The 13,935-nt window shown below is 35.1% G+C and overlaps 1 protein-coding gene across 11 annotated transcripts in view; it reads left to right on the top strand.

Moving 5' to 3' along the window:
* Positions 1-13,935, top strand: part of TUT4 (terminal uridylyl transferase 4) — a 133,929-nt gene that overhangs the window by 51,022 nt on the left and 68,972 nt on the right. The window lies entirely within an intron of this gene.

Below are 13,935 nucleotides of genomic sequence, written 5' to 3'. Positions count from 1 at the left end.
GTTTATCTGTCTGATATAAGTATTGCTACCCTCACTTTCTTGTCATTTCTGTTTGCATGAAATACCTTTTTTCATCCCCTCACTTTCAATCTATATGTGTCCTTTGCCCTAAAATGGGTCTCTTGTAGGCAGCATGTTATAGGCTCTTGTTTTATTATCCAGTCTGCCACTCTGCATCTTTTTATGTGATTCTATTTTAATGAAGTATAGTCAATTTACAATGTTGTGTCAATTTCTAGTGTAAAGTATAATATATATCTTTTGATTGGTGTGTTCAGTCCATTGACATTTAAGATAATTATTGATAGATATTTATTGCCATTTAAAATCTTGTTTTCCAGTTAATTTTATATTTCTTTGTTCTTTTCTTTTTCTTTTTGTTTTTCCTTTTGTGGTTGCATGGTTCTCTTTTGTCTCAAGTTTGTATTCTTTTCTTTTTGGCTTTTATGAATCTACTGTGTGTTTTTGATTTGTAATTACCCTATTTTTTCAAGTATGTTAACCCATTATTATATCTACCTGCTTTAGACTGGTAGTCATCTAGGCTCAAACATATTTTTAAAAAATCTACATTTTCTAACTCCCCTTCAGCACATTTTATGATTTTGGTGTCCGTATTACATCTTTATGTTTATCCTTTTGCTGTTCATTGTAGTTACCATCACTTTCACAAAATTTTTTTTGATTTTTTTTTTTAAATCTGTGTACTGGCTTATTTAAGTAATTTACTTTCCAATTGTGATTTTCTCTTTTCTATAGATTCTTGCTTCTTTTCTATTTAGAGAAGACCTTTCAATATTTCTTTTAGGATAGCTTTAGTGTTGCCATATTCTTTTAGTTTTTGCTTCTCTGAGAAATTATTTCTCTCTCCTCCTATTCTAAATGATAACCTTGCTGGGTAGTGTATCCTAGTTTGCAGGCTTTCTCTTTTCAGGGCTTTGAGTATATTTTGCCACTCCCTTCTGGCTTGCAATGCTTCTGTAGAGAAATTAAAAGTAATTAACCCTTTATTTTTCTTTTACTGCCTTTAGAATCCTCTCTTAAACTTGACATTTTATTATAATATGTCTTGGTGTAGGTCTTTTGGGTTCATCTTGTTTGGGACCCTCTGTGCTTCCTGTACTTGATACTTGTTTCCTTTTTCAGGTTTGGGAGATTTTCAGCCATAATTTCTTCAAATATATTTTTGATCCCCCTTTCTCTTTGTTCTCTTTCTGGGATCCTTTTTATGCATAGACTGGCATGATTTATATTATCTTCTAGGTCTTGTACACTACTTTTGTTTTTTTTTTCATTTGTCTTTCTGTTTGCTATTCTGTTTGGGTGATTTCCATTATTTTATCTTCCAGATCCCTTATTTGTTCTTTTGCATTATTCAGTTTGTTATTTATATCCTTTAACTCAGCTTTCATCTTGACAAACGAGTTTACTAACTGGCTCCTCTGTATAGTTTCTGGTTCCTTTTTATAATAACCTGCATTTCTGTTAATAGCCCTTCTTCATTCCTTCAGTATTTTTATTGCCTCCTTTTTGAACTTCCGGTCTAGTAGAGTGGAGAAGTCTGTTTCATTGTTCTTTCAGGGGAAATCTCTTGATCTTTTAATTGCGAGTGGTTCCACTGCTTCTTCATTTTATGTATATTTCTCTGACTCTATGTATGAGTTTAGGAGAAGCAGTTATCTACTGTGGTCTTGAAGGGCTGTTTTTGCATGGGAGCATCCCTGTGTAGCCTGCGTGAGACTAATATTTTTGATATGAGGGCTGTTATTAGTATGGATGCCTGCATCCATCCTTCCTCAGTGTGGCTAGCCGTTATCACCTAGATGCAGGGTGTGATTGGTGTTGTGACCAGGGCCTGCATTCAGTGTTGACTGAGGCTCCCCTTTTTCTCTCTGGTGGTCACAGTCCTGTCGGCAGCAGGGTATTCTCCCCAGTTGTTGGGGTAGAAGCCCCCAGATCTGTTTTCTGAGCTGTGGTTTGAGATAGGTGGGACTCTAGCACTCCTGCTGGGAGAGGAGCCACTGAATATTCCTACATAGGAGCTGTTTACTGGGAAGTCTGCTCTGTGGTCGTCTGTCACTTGTTATGTAGACTTACAAAGTACAGCTGTTGTTGGTACTGTCTTTGGCCCTCACTCAACTTCGGGAATTCAGGTAATCAGCCGGTTGTCCCTCATGTGCTGTGCTCATAAAGTCACCAGCGCAGATTTGTTGGTGCAGATCTGCTTAAGTCAGGCACTGGGATTGCTGTAGTTGCTCACTTGGACCCAACATGGGAGCTAGGGAATCACCCCAGACCCCAGCCCTGCCGCTGCATGCCACCCCAGCCACAGAAGCACCATTAGTTTTCTGGGATGTCTCACAGGTGCTGAACTTACAAAAATCATAAATCCATGGTCTGCATAGCTGCTGGGACTCTGCTCAGATTTCAGCCCTGTTTCTGAAGTTGTGCAACCCCTGGGGATCAGCTCAGGTTTCAGCCCTGCCTCTGCGTGGGACAATCCGCTTATGCTTGTGTGGTCCCAGAGCTCAGAGATGCTGGGTGGTGCCCATTGTGAGCACTTGGAGAGTGAGGCTGCAATGGCAGGGCCCTGCCCCTCCTTTTATAGGCATTAACAATGGGGCTTCTATGCGGGATATGAGCTCCGTCCTGTGCACACCCTCAATTGTGGCTTGGACCACACTCTAGCCTCTTCAGGCTTTCTCTGTGCAGCCAACCCAGTCTTATTCCTGGGTCTGTCCTTTGAAACCTGGGTTTTTGCACCCAGCTCCTCTGCGCACCAGCATACGTGTGTCTGGGGTTGGGAAGTGCAGTGAAGTGGCCAAGATGGTCTGTGCTGGTCTCTCTCTGTCTGCCACAGTCTGGTTGCTGTACTCCCCTCTGGACTCTGAAACTCCCTTTCTGTCCCAGCAGATCTCCCAGCTGGTGAAGGGGATTATCAGGGTGAGGGAACGTTTCCTCTTCCGCAGTTCCCTCCCAGGGATGCAGGTCTCATCCTGATTCCTTTTTTCCCTTTCATCCTACACAGTTCCGTGGTGATATTTCTTGTAACTTTGGTTCTATGAGATCTTCTGCCAGAGTTCAGTAGGTGTTCTGTGAGAACTGTTCCACATGTAGATGTATTTTTGATTTATTTGTTGGAGGATGTGAGCTCCATGTCCTTCTGTTCCACCATCTTGATCTCCTTTCAACTGTATTTTTATACACTATTAATAAACAGCACAAAATTGAACTTAAAAAGTTACTATTTATAATAGCATCAAAAATATGCTAAACTTGTGTACAGAAACTACAAAACATTCCTGGAAGAAATTAACGAATTGCTGAAGAAATGGGGAAATAAACCTTGTTTATATGTTGGACGAATTGATACTGTTAAATGTCTTTCCAGGTCACCCTATAGATTCAACACAATCCAACCAATTTCCTGATTTCAAAAACTGGTTCTAAAATTCATCTGTAAATGCAGAGGCCCTAGAAAACCCAAAGCAACTTTAAAAAAGAACTAAGCTGGAGGACTAACAACACCTGATTTCCAGATTTGTAAAGCTACAATAATGAAGACAGTGTGGTATTAGCATTAAGTAGACAAATAGATCAGTGGAGCAGAATAGTGAGTCTAGAAATAGGACTGCCCTTACATGAGCAACTGAGTTTTGACAGAGCTTCAAAGGCAATTGAGTAGAGAAATGACACTTCTAAACATATGAATAAATAGATACCGTATATGAAGAAAGACCGTAGAGCCATACCTTGCACTATATAAAAAAAAACTCAAAATGAATCACAGACCTAAATGTAAATCCGAAAAGTATAAAATTTCCACAAGAAGACACAGGAGATCTTTATGACCTTTTGTAGACAAAATTTCTTAGATCCGACACCAAAGGAAAAAAAAGTAATTACTGGGACTTCCTCAAAATTATAAACTTATGCTCTGTGAAAGATATTGTTTAAAGAATGGGAGACTGGGAGAAAATAATTGCAAATCATATATCTGGTAAATGATTTAATCTAGAAGATATAAACAACCATCAAATCTCAGTAGTAAGTATAGGAATCCCCTCTTATTCTTGGTTTTATTTTCTGTGGTTTTAGTTCCCCTTGGTCAGCCATGTTGGAAAATATTAAATGGAAAATTCTACAAATAAACAAGTTTTAAATTGCATGCTATAGTGAATAATGTGATGAAATCTCATGTTGTTCATCTTTATCCTGCCTGGGACGTGAAACATTCCTTTGTCCAGTGTGTCCACACACTATATGTTAGCTGCCTGTTAGCCACTTAGTAGCTACCTTAGTTATCAGATTGGCTCTTGATGTGTTTGAGTAACCCTTATTTTACTAAATGGCTCCAAAGTGCAAGAATAGTGATGTAGGTGATTTGGGTAGTCTCTTACTGTGCCTAATTTATACATAAAACTTTATAATGGGTGTGTATGTACAGGAAAAAACATAGTGTTTATAGGGTTCAGTACTAGCTGTGGTTTCAGGCCTCCACTGGGGGTTTTGGAACGTATCCCCTATGGATAAGAGGGGACTAATGTGATAAACAACCAAATAAAAATATGGGTGAAAGGTTTGAGTCAACATTTCCTTAAGGAAGACATGCAGATATTAAACACATGAAAAGATGCTTTACATTGTTCATCATTAGAGAAATTACTACACTTATTAGAACAGCTGAATTTAAGAAGATTGACTATGCCAGGTATTGTTAAGAATGTGAAAGGAACTACAAGTCTCAAATAGTACTGGTAGAAATGTAAAGTAGTACATCTGCTTATTTTTTTAAAAGGTTCATTTTAAAATTTTTTTTAGTTGAGAGATGGTAGACATAACATTATATTAGTTTCAGGTGTATGACATAATGACTTAGTATATGTATATTTTGCAAAATGATCACAATAAGTTTAATGAATATCCACTGCCACACGTGATTACAGTTTTTTTTCTTGAGATGAGAAATTTTAAGATTTACTCTTAGCCACTTTTAAATACACAATATGGTATTCTTAACTATAGTCACCATGCATATATTGCATTTCCAGGACTAATTTATTTTATAACTGAAAGTTTCTAGCTTTTGACTAGTTTTACCCATTTCACCTACCCCTACCACTCACCCCTGCCTCTGGCAACCACCAATCTGTTCCCTGTATGAGTTCAGTTTTTGTTTCTTCTTTGTTTTCTTTAGATTACACATATAAGTGAGGTCATATCTCTGTCTGACTTATTTCATTTAGCAGTGTGCCCTCAGGGTCCATCCATGTTGTTTCATATGGCAAGATTTTCTTTTTTTAATGCCTGAGTAATATTCAGTTATATATAGACCATGTTTTCTTCAGTCATTCATTCATCAGTGGACTCTTAGATTGTTTCCATGTCTTGGCTGTTGTAAATAGAGCTGCAGTGAATATGGAGATTCAGATATCTTTTCCAGTTAGTGTTTTCATTTCCTTCAGTAAATACCCAGAAGTGGAATTACTGGTCATACGGTGATACAGCCACTTTTGAAAACATTTTGGCAGTTTTAAAAAAATTCAGCATACACCTAATAAACGATTCAGCCATTTCATTCCTATGTATTTAGAAGAGAAATGAAAGCATGTATCTATACAAATTGTATATGAATGTTCATAGCAGTTTTATGTATGATAATTATCCAGAGAATGTGAACAAGCCAAATGTACATCAGTAGGTGAATAGATAAACACATTTTGACATCTCCATACTTTGTTACACTATTTGGCATAAAAAGAAGTGAACTGTTGATTACACAGCATCATAGATGAGTCTTAAAATAATTACCCTGAGTGAAAGAAGCTAGACAAAAATGAGTATATACTATGTGATTCTATTTATTCTATTTAAAACTCTGGAAAATGCAGTCTAATCTATAGTCACAGAAAGCAAGTTGGTGGTTGCCTGAGTATGAGTGTGGGAGGGGAGGAAATGATTATAAAGGGATATGAGGGAACTTTTATGAGTGGTTGATATGTTTATTAACTTTACTGAGGCAATGGTTTTATTGTATATGTATGTCAAAAACTAACCAAATTGCAAACCTTAAATATGTGCAGTTTGTTTATTTTATATAAATTATATCTCAGTATAGTTGTTTTTTAAAAAGCAGTCACAAAAGAAAATGTCATTCATAAAGGTGCAGAAGTTGGGAATGTATCTGAATTATCAGTAGCAGCACTAAAAGCCAGAAGGCAGTGCAATAATCTTTAGAATTCTGGAGGGGAAAAAACCTCCTGTCAACTTATATTTTTATACCTAGTGAAATGACCTGACAATAATGAACACAAAATATATTGATGGCCAAATTAAATGAGAGTGTTAACCTTCAGAGGACTATTAGTGAATTCTAAAGGATGTATTTTAGACTAAGGAAGATGAACCTCAGGGAAACATGAGAGATGTGAGAAAGAATGGAGAATTAAAGACATGTTGGTTTAATAAAATAATAATAACAGCAACAATAACAACAGCATTCCATTTGTCAGGGACAAAAATGTAGGCTATAACTAAAATACTCAACAGTAATAGGATGTAAGTTTGGAGAGGGTTCTCAGTGTTACTGCTGTTAAAAATTTTCTAGATTGGGAAGATAATAAAGATACTGGTTTATTTTTAGATATTTTTAGGTTAAGTATACATATTGAAATACCTAGGTAAGCACTAAAAGACTAGCAGTAGAGTAAAGCTTCCACACTATGAAAAGAAGAAAGATTGAATGAGACAATGAAAAAGCCTCCAGCTAAAGAATGGGCAGGGTGTGGCATCGGGTGATGAACTGGTGGTGTCAGGAAAAGCAGATCAAAAAAGAAAACTAGTGGAATATTATTCAGCTATAAAAAGGAATAAAATAATGCCATTTGCTGCAGCATGGATGGACCTGGAGATCGTCATTCTATGTGAAGAAAGCCAGAAAGAGAAAGAAAAATATCATGTGGATATCACTTCTGTGGAATCTAAAAAAGTGACACAAATGAACTTATTTACAAAACAGAAACAGACTCACAGACATAGAAAACAAACTTAACGGTTACCAGGGGGAAACGTGGAGGGGGAGTAGAGGGATAAATTGGGAATTCAGGATTTGTAGATACTACTATATATAAAATAGATAAACAATGGGGTCCTACTGTCGGAATCATATCCAATATCTTATGGTAACCTATAATGAAAAAGAATATGAAAATGAATATATGTGTATATATATATATATGACTATATCAGAACATTATGCTGTATACCAGAAACTGACACAACATTGTAAACTGACTATATTTCAATAAAAAAAAAAGAACTTTAGAAATATACCTGGAATTAACTATTATTGTTCAACCTGTTTTAGAAATTTTAACAAAAACAATATAATAGCTAAGAGATACCCCCCAAAAAAAAACTCAGTCAAAATTCATCTTACACATATCCAAAAAGGTAAATGAGCTGTATTTTTCCAGTTACAAGACCAGTACACATTTTTTGATTTATAAATAATTTATTCTGTACCTTCAGCTTCTGCTTTAGGCACTGATGCTATAGAGATCTGAAAAAAAAATAAACTGCCATCAACCTGTGGATGTAGGGAGTTCACAGGCACTGGACATAGGCATAAACAAGTGACTGAAAAGAGTATGGTGTGATAGTAGATGGTTTCTAGAATATGCTGTGACAGTAGTTTGGGACTTATGTAAGAAATTTTGTGTAGTGAGTTGGAGAAAGCTTAATAGAGAAGTTGAATAGAGAACCTGATCCAGAGTCACTGAAGCAAGAAACCACAGACTGTACAGTTTCTTAGCATAACAAGAAAACTGGCAAAGGGGAGGATGAAATATATAATTTTGGAGAGATGGGCAAAAGCCTGATCATGAATGAATACATATACTATGTTGGAGTATTTGGATTTTATTTTGAGGTTTATGGAGTTTAATGACATGTATGTTTGCAAGATTACTCACCCTGGCATCAGTGTGAAATAAGCCTTTGAAGGGTCTAGGTTGGTGAGACCAGTTAGTTTTTTATAATAATCTATTCAGGCAATGAGGAGTATTTGATATGAAGTAGTTGTTAGTGAGAATGAAGTTGAGGTTAGAGCTTTAAGAATGAATTAGGATATAGAATTGTGGAAGTAGAGGCCTAGGATGTCTAAAATGATCATAAGGTATCTGAGATGTTATTATAGATTGTGATTCCATTTACTTAGAGGAACTACAAAAAGAAAAATGTTTTAAAACATGCTGAGTTTGAAACACTTATAGGACATTTCAAGTAGAGATGTTCACCGATCAGTTGAATATAAGGATCTGGAATTTATATTAGGAACTGGTGAGTCAGATTTGGTCATCTTTAGCATATTGAAGTCATGGGTGTGGGTGAGATCATGGAAGGAAGTAAGAACACAAACATTAAAGAACACAAACATTAAAGGGCTGGTAGAGGAAGAGCAACCAGTAGACTGGAGAATGATCAGAAAAATAGGAAGAATAGAGAGGGATATCACAGAAGCAGAAAGAAAGGAGAGTTTTAAGAGGATAGTCCAAAGTGTCTGATAATATAGATAAAAATAATTTAAGAATATGGACTTTGTAACTAAGGATGTTTTGATAATCCTATAAGAGCATGTTCTGATTTAGAGCTAATGAACGTAGTTTTGAGTGAGCAGGTTAAAGGAAGGACACACAGACTTAACCTTCAGGAAGCTTCATTGTGAAAGAAAGGAAGGAAAATTGCTAGCATGGCACACACAGTCTTTTTTTTTTTTTTTTTTTTTTAATATGGCATAGTGGAACTTTCACCATGGTTCATGATTTTAATTTTTTATTTATTCAAATAATCATTTTGATTAATCCATATCTCTGTCTTGACTATGAACTCCATGAGGGCAGGGGTCATATGCATTCTTTTTTTTCCCATTGTGACTCCATTGTCTAGCATGATGCCTGACACATAGTTGCTCCATGGTATTTGTTGACTATTGAATTGGAATTGGAAAGAGCCCAAGCTTGGGAGTTTAACCTAGGTTGGATTTTCAGCTCCACCCTGTGATTGTAGAAAGATTTTTAACATCTGTAAGCCTTGGTTTTCTTATCTAAAAAATGGTTTTGATAGTAGCTACCTAGGGAGGTGTATTGTAAGTGACATAATACCTGTAAATTCCAAGGGAGGTGTATTGTAAGTGACATAATACCTGTAAATTCCAAGCCCATAATAGGCACTCAATAAATGATGGTTGTCATTGCTATTATTATAGAGGTAGAGAATGCTTGCTTGTTGAAAACAAGCCAGTAGATGGGGCAGTGTTTAAAATGAGGAGAGTAAGTTGATTACCTGAGGAGGTAAAGTTTGACAGAATTCAGTCTATTATTAATCATGAATTAAAGAGAGTGTTTCATTATGTTGGAAAGGAAAGACATTAAGAAGGGTTCACTGAATATTTGACATTAAAGTTACAATGAGTTTTACCAGACGGGTACAAGAAAGACTGTCAAGGGCCTTTTAGGCATAAGTGACAAAATGAGTGATGATGATGTGGAGATCTAGTAGCACATACAGTATTTGGAAGCTGCTGTTTAACTGGATATCTGCCCAAAATGTTGGAGGGAGTAGAGGGAATGGTTGGAGGAGGGCCTAAAATGGCAGACCAAAACTAAACTACTGTATATTCCATGTTAAGAAGATGGTGCATTATCTTGTTGGTGCCATTGAAGGTTTAAAACAGTTTTTTTCTAATTGTGATAAAATATATATGACATTAAATTTGCCATTTTAGTCATTTTTAAATGTACAGTTTAGTGATATTGAGTACATTCACATTGTTGTACAATGGTCTGCACTATCTATCCATCTCCAGAACTTTTTCATTATCCGGTATTGAAACTTTGTACCCATTCCCCCTTGCCGCTGGTAACTACTATTCTACTTTCTGCCTCTGTATTTAACTGTTGTTGGTACTGCATATAAGTGGAATCATATGTTTGTCCTTTTCTGCTCATTTCACTTAGCATAATGTCTTCAAGAGTCAACCATATTGTAGTATGTATCAGAATTTTCTTCCTTTTTAATGCTGAATAATATTCCATTCTGTATAGTATATACTATGTTTTCTGTATCCATTCATCCATGGATAGATATTTGGGTTGTTTCTACTTTTTTGCTAGTGTGAATAATGTTGGTATGAACATTGGTATAGAATACTTGTTTGAATCTTTACTTTCATTTTTTTGTGTATATACCCAGAAGTGGAATTGCTGGATCAAACAGTATTTATGTTTAATTTTCTTTTTTAAAAAAATATTTATTATTATATTATTTAATTATTTTATTTTGACAGGGTGGGAGGTAATCAGGTTTACTTATTTTTAGAGGAGGTACTGGGGATTGAACCCAGGACATAGCATGCGCTCTACCATTTGAGCTATACCCTCCCCGCTATGTTTAACTTTCTGAGGACTTGCCATGCTGTTTTCCATAGAGGCTGCACCATTTTACATTCGCATCAGCAGTGCACAAAGGTTCTGTTTCTACACATACACAAAACTGTTGAGTTTTTTTTTTCCTATTGTTTTTAGTGTTGTTTAATAACCATCCTAATGAATGTGAAATGATGTATCATTGTGCTTTTGATTTGCATGTACCTGATGATTTCTGATGTTGAGTGCCTATTTATGTGCTTATTGTCTGTTTGTATATCTTCTTTGGAGAAATGTCTATTCAAGTCCTGTGACCACTTTTGAGTTATTTTCTTGTAGTTGAGTTTAGGAGTTCTTTATGTGTTCTGGATATTAATCCCTTATCATATATGTGACTTGCAAATTTTTTTCCCCATTCTGTGGGTTGACTTTTTACTCTGTTAATAGTATTGCTTGATGCACAAAAGTTTTTAATTCTTAGGAAGTCCAATTTGTCTATTTTTTCTTTTGTTGCCTGTGTTTTTGTTTAATATCCAAAAAAAAAATCATTGCCAAATTCAGTGTCATGAAGGTGTTCTGTTTTCTTCTAAGAGTTTTATAATTTTTCTCTTATATTTAGGTCTTTGATCCATTTTCAGTATAATTTTTATATGATTGAGTATATTGTGTAAGGTAAGGGTCCACACTGCATGTGTGATATCCAGTTTTCCTAGCACTATGTTTTGAAGAGACAGTCTTTTCCCACTAAATGTTCTTGATACTTTTATAAAAAAAAATCACCTGACCGTATATATGAGCATCTATGTCTGAGCTCACTTATTTTATTCTATCAGTCTATATGTTGATCTTTATGCCAATGCCATATTGTTTTGGTTACTGTGGGTTTATAATGAGTTTTGAAATTAGGAAATGTGAGTCCCTTATCTTCATTCCTGTTTTTTCAAGATTGTTTTGGCTTTTTGGGGTCCCTTGAGATTCCATGTGACTTTTAGGATCATTTTTTTCTATTTTTGCAAAAAACTGTCATTGGGATTTTGATAGGGATTGCGTCGAATCTGTAGATTGCTTTGAGTACTACTGACATCTTAACAATATTAAGTCTGTCAATCCATGAACATGAAGGTATCTTTCTGTTTATTCATGTCTTCTTTAATTACTTTAAGGAGTCTTTTGTCTCTTTCTGTGTACAACTCTTTCATCTTCTTGGTTAAGTTAATTCTTAAGTATTTTATTCCTTTTAATGCTGTTTTGAGTGAAATTATTTTCTTAGTTTCCTTTTCAAATTGTTCAATGTTAGTGGATAGAAATGCAACGCTTTTTGTGTGCTGATTTGTATCCTGCTACTTTGCTGAATTTGTTCATTAGTTTTAACACTTATTTTTTGGTACACTTGAGGATTTGTACATATTAGATTATGTTATCTATGAATAGAGATAATTTTATTTATTACTTTCCAATTTTGGTGCCTTTTATTTCTTTTTCTTGCCTAATTCCTCTGGCTAGACCTTCCAATAATACGTTGAATAGAAGTGGTGAAAATGGGCATTCTTTACTTGTGCCTGATCTTAAAGGGAAAGCTTTCAGCCTTTCACCATTGAATGTGATGTTAGCTGTGGGTTTTTCATATGTAGTCTTTATTACACAATGGTAAGTTTCATTTTATTCCTAGTTTGTTGAGTGAATTTACCGTAAATGAGTGTTGAATTTTGTCAGATAGTTTTTCTGTATCAGGGGAGGTGATCATGTCATTTTTTTTTTTCCTTTCATGCCTCAAGGTGGTATATTACATTGGTTGATTATTTTATGTTGAACCGTTCTTACATTTCAGGAATAAATTACACTTGGCCATGGTAAATAATCCTTTTAAAACTCTGTGAATTTGGTTTGCTAGTATTTTGTTGAGGATTTATTGAAGGGTTTTTAAGTAGGAAAATAACTGGTAGAAATATGAGGAATGGGATGAAGGTCTGGAGACTAGAGATGGGAAACTAATTAGGAGGCTTTTGTATCATGGACCAGTTTTTCTAGCCTAAACTTAATTCTCTCCAGCATTTACCTCATCTTAGCAGAAGGCATCACCATTTACCCAGTTGCTTAGGATAAGTACATTTGAGATCCATCTCTTTCTTTTACACCCCACATTCAAACAATTAGCAAATTCTGTAGAATTATGTATTCTAGATTTAGTCATTTTTTTACACACACCTCTACTTTTTCTGCTTTAATCTAAGCTGTCTCTCACCTGGACTGTTTCCAACTTATCCCTTTTCTTGCCCCCCACAACCTTCATTTAGCAGCTGCAATTGTTCTTTTAAAGTATGTCATAACATGTTACTTCCTGCTCATAGCCCATCAGTAGCTTCCCAACTTAGAATAAAATTTTAAGCTCTTACCAAGTTTTATAAGGTTATACAATATTTGCCTTCTAATTAGCTTTTCAGCTTCATCATCTTTCACATTCACCCCTTTGTTACTCAGCTTTAGCCATATTGCTTTCTTCAAATAACATTAAATATTTTCTTGCCTCTGAGTCTTTGTATTTATTGTTGTCTGTGTTTTGAATGTTCTTCCCCCAGAAATTTAAATATCTCTTCTTCACTTCTTTCAGGTCTCTTTACCTGTTTGGAGCAGATTTTTATGTCCACTGTATTATAAAATGAATACCTCCTTCCCATCAGTCCATAGCCTTTTACTCTGTTCTAATTTTCTTAATAACACTATCTGACATCATAACATATTAATTTATTTATCTGTTGTCTGTTTCCTCTAGAATATAAGTTGCAGAAGGCTAGGTGCTTAAATGATCATATTTATGATAGGGTACATGAGGATGTCAGGATGATTTGGGGATGATCAATGATAAGAGGATGTCAGTCTGAATGTTTGATGGAACAGTATCCTAAAGGATGTAGGATAAGCTTATTAATAGTATAGATAGAAGAGTGTGTTCACTGATTGTTTTTTAGCCTCTTATTTCAATCTAGCAGTACTTCTTTGTATAGAAAGAAAAATTTGTTGCATATTAATCTTGTGTCATTTTTTCATTAAGTATGTTGCTGTTAATACCTTGAATGAATCCTGAAAAAAATAGTCCTGAAAACTGAGACACTCATCTAAGATGTAGTTTATAATTAAGATTGCAGAAATGGTCACAGAAACTTATAAAAATAAGATTGTCTTACTTCCTATGTTTGATTATTCTGTACTTTAGGTAGACTTTATTTATGTTAAGTCTGAATGTGGTAACAAAGAATAAAATTAGAAATAGGCCAGAGTCCTTGTTTAACTGTGTGGGGTTGGGGGAGGGGGAAAGAACAAACTACTTTTGATTATTCTGTTGGGAGCTCCATGTCTCAAAAAGTAAGAGATTGTTTCTTGACTGAAATGTAGTAATAGAAAATGCCTTTGTTATAATATTAAATAAGAGAAATGGTATGGTCTCAGTTTTGCTTAAAAATGAAGAAAATAGTAGGACGTGAGCTGGTGGATGATTTTCTTGATTGCATTTTCC

The sequence above is a fragment of the Camelus ferus genome, chromosome 13 (assembly GCF_009834535.1).
Source record: "Camelus ferus isolate YT-003-E chromosome 13, BCGSAC_Cfer_1.0, whole genome shotgun sequence".
NCBI classification, from domain to species: domain Eukaryota; kingdom Metazoa; phylum Chordata; class Mammalia; order Artiodactyla; family Camelidae; genus Camelus; species Camelus ferus.
Note: the sequence above shows the minus strand (reverse complement) of the source record. Positions and strands in the feature narration are given on the sequence as shown.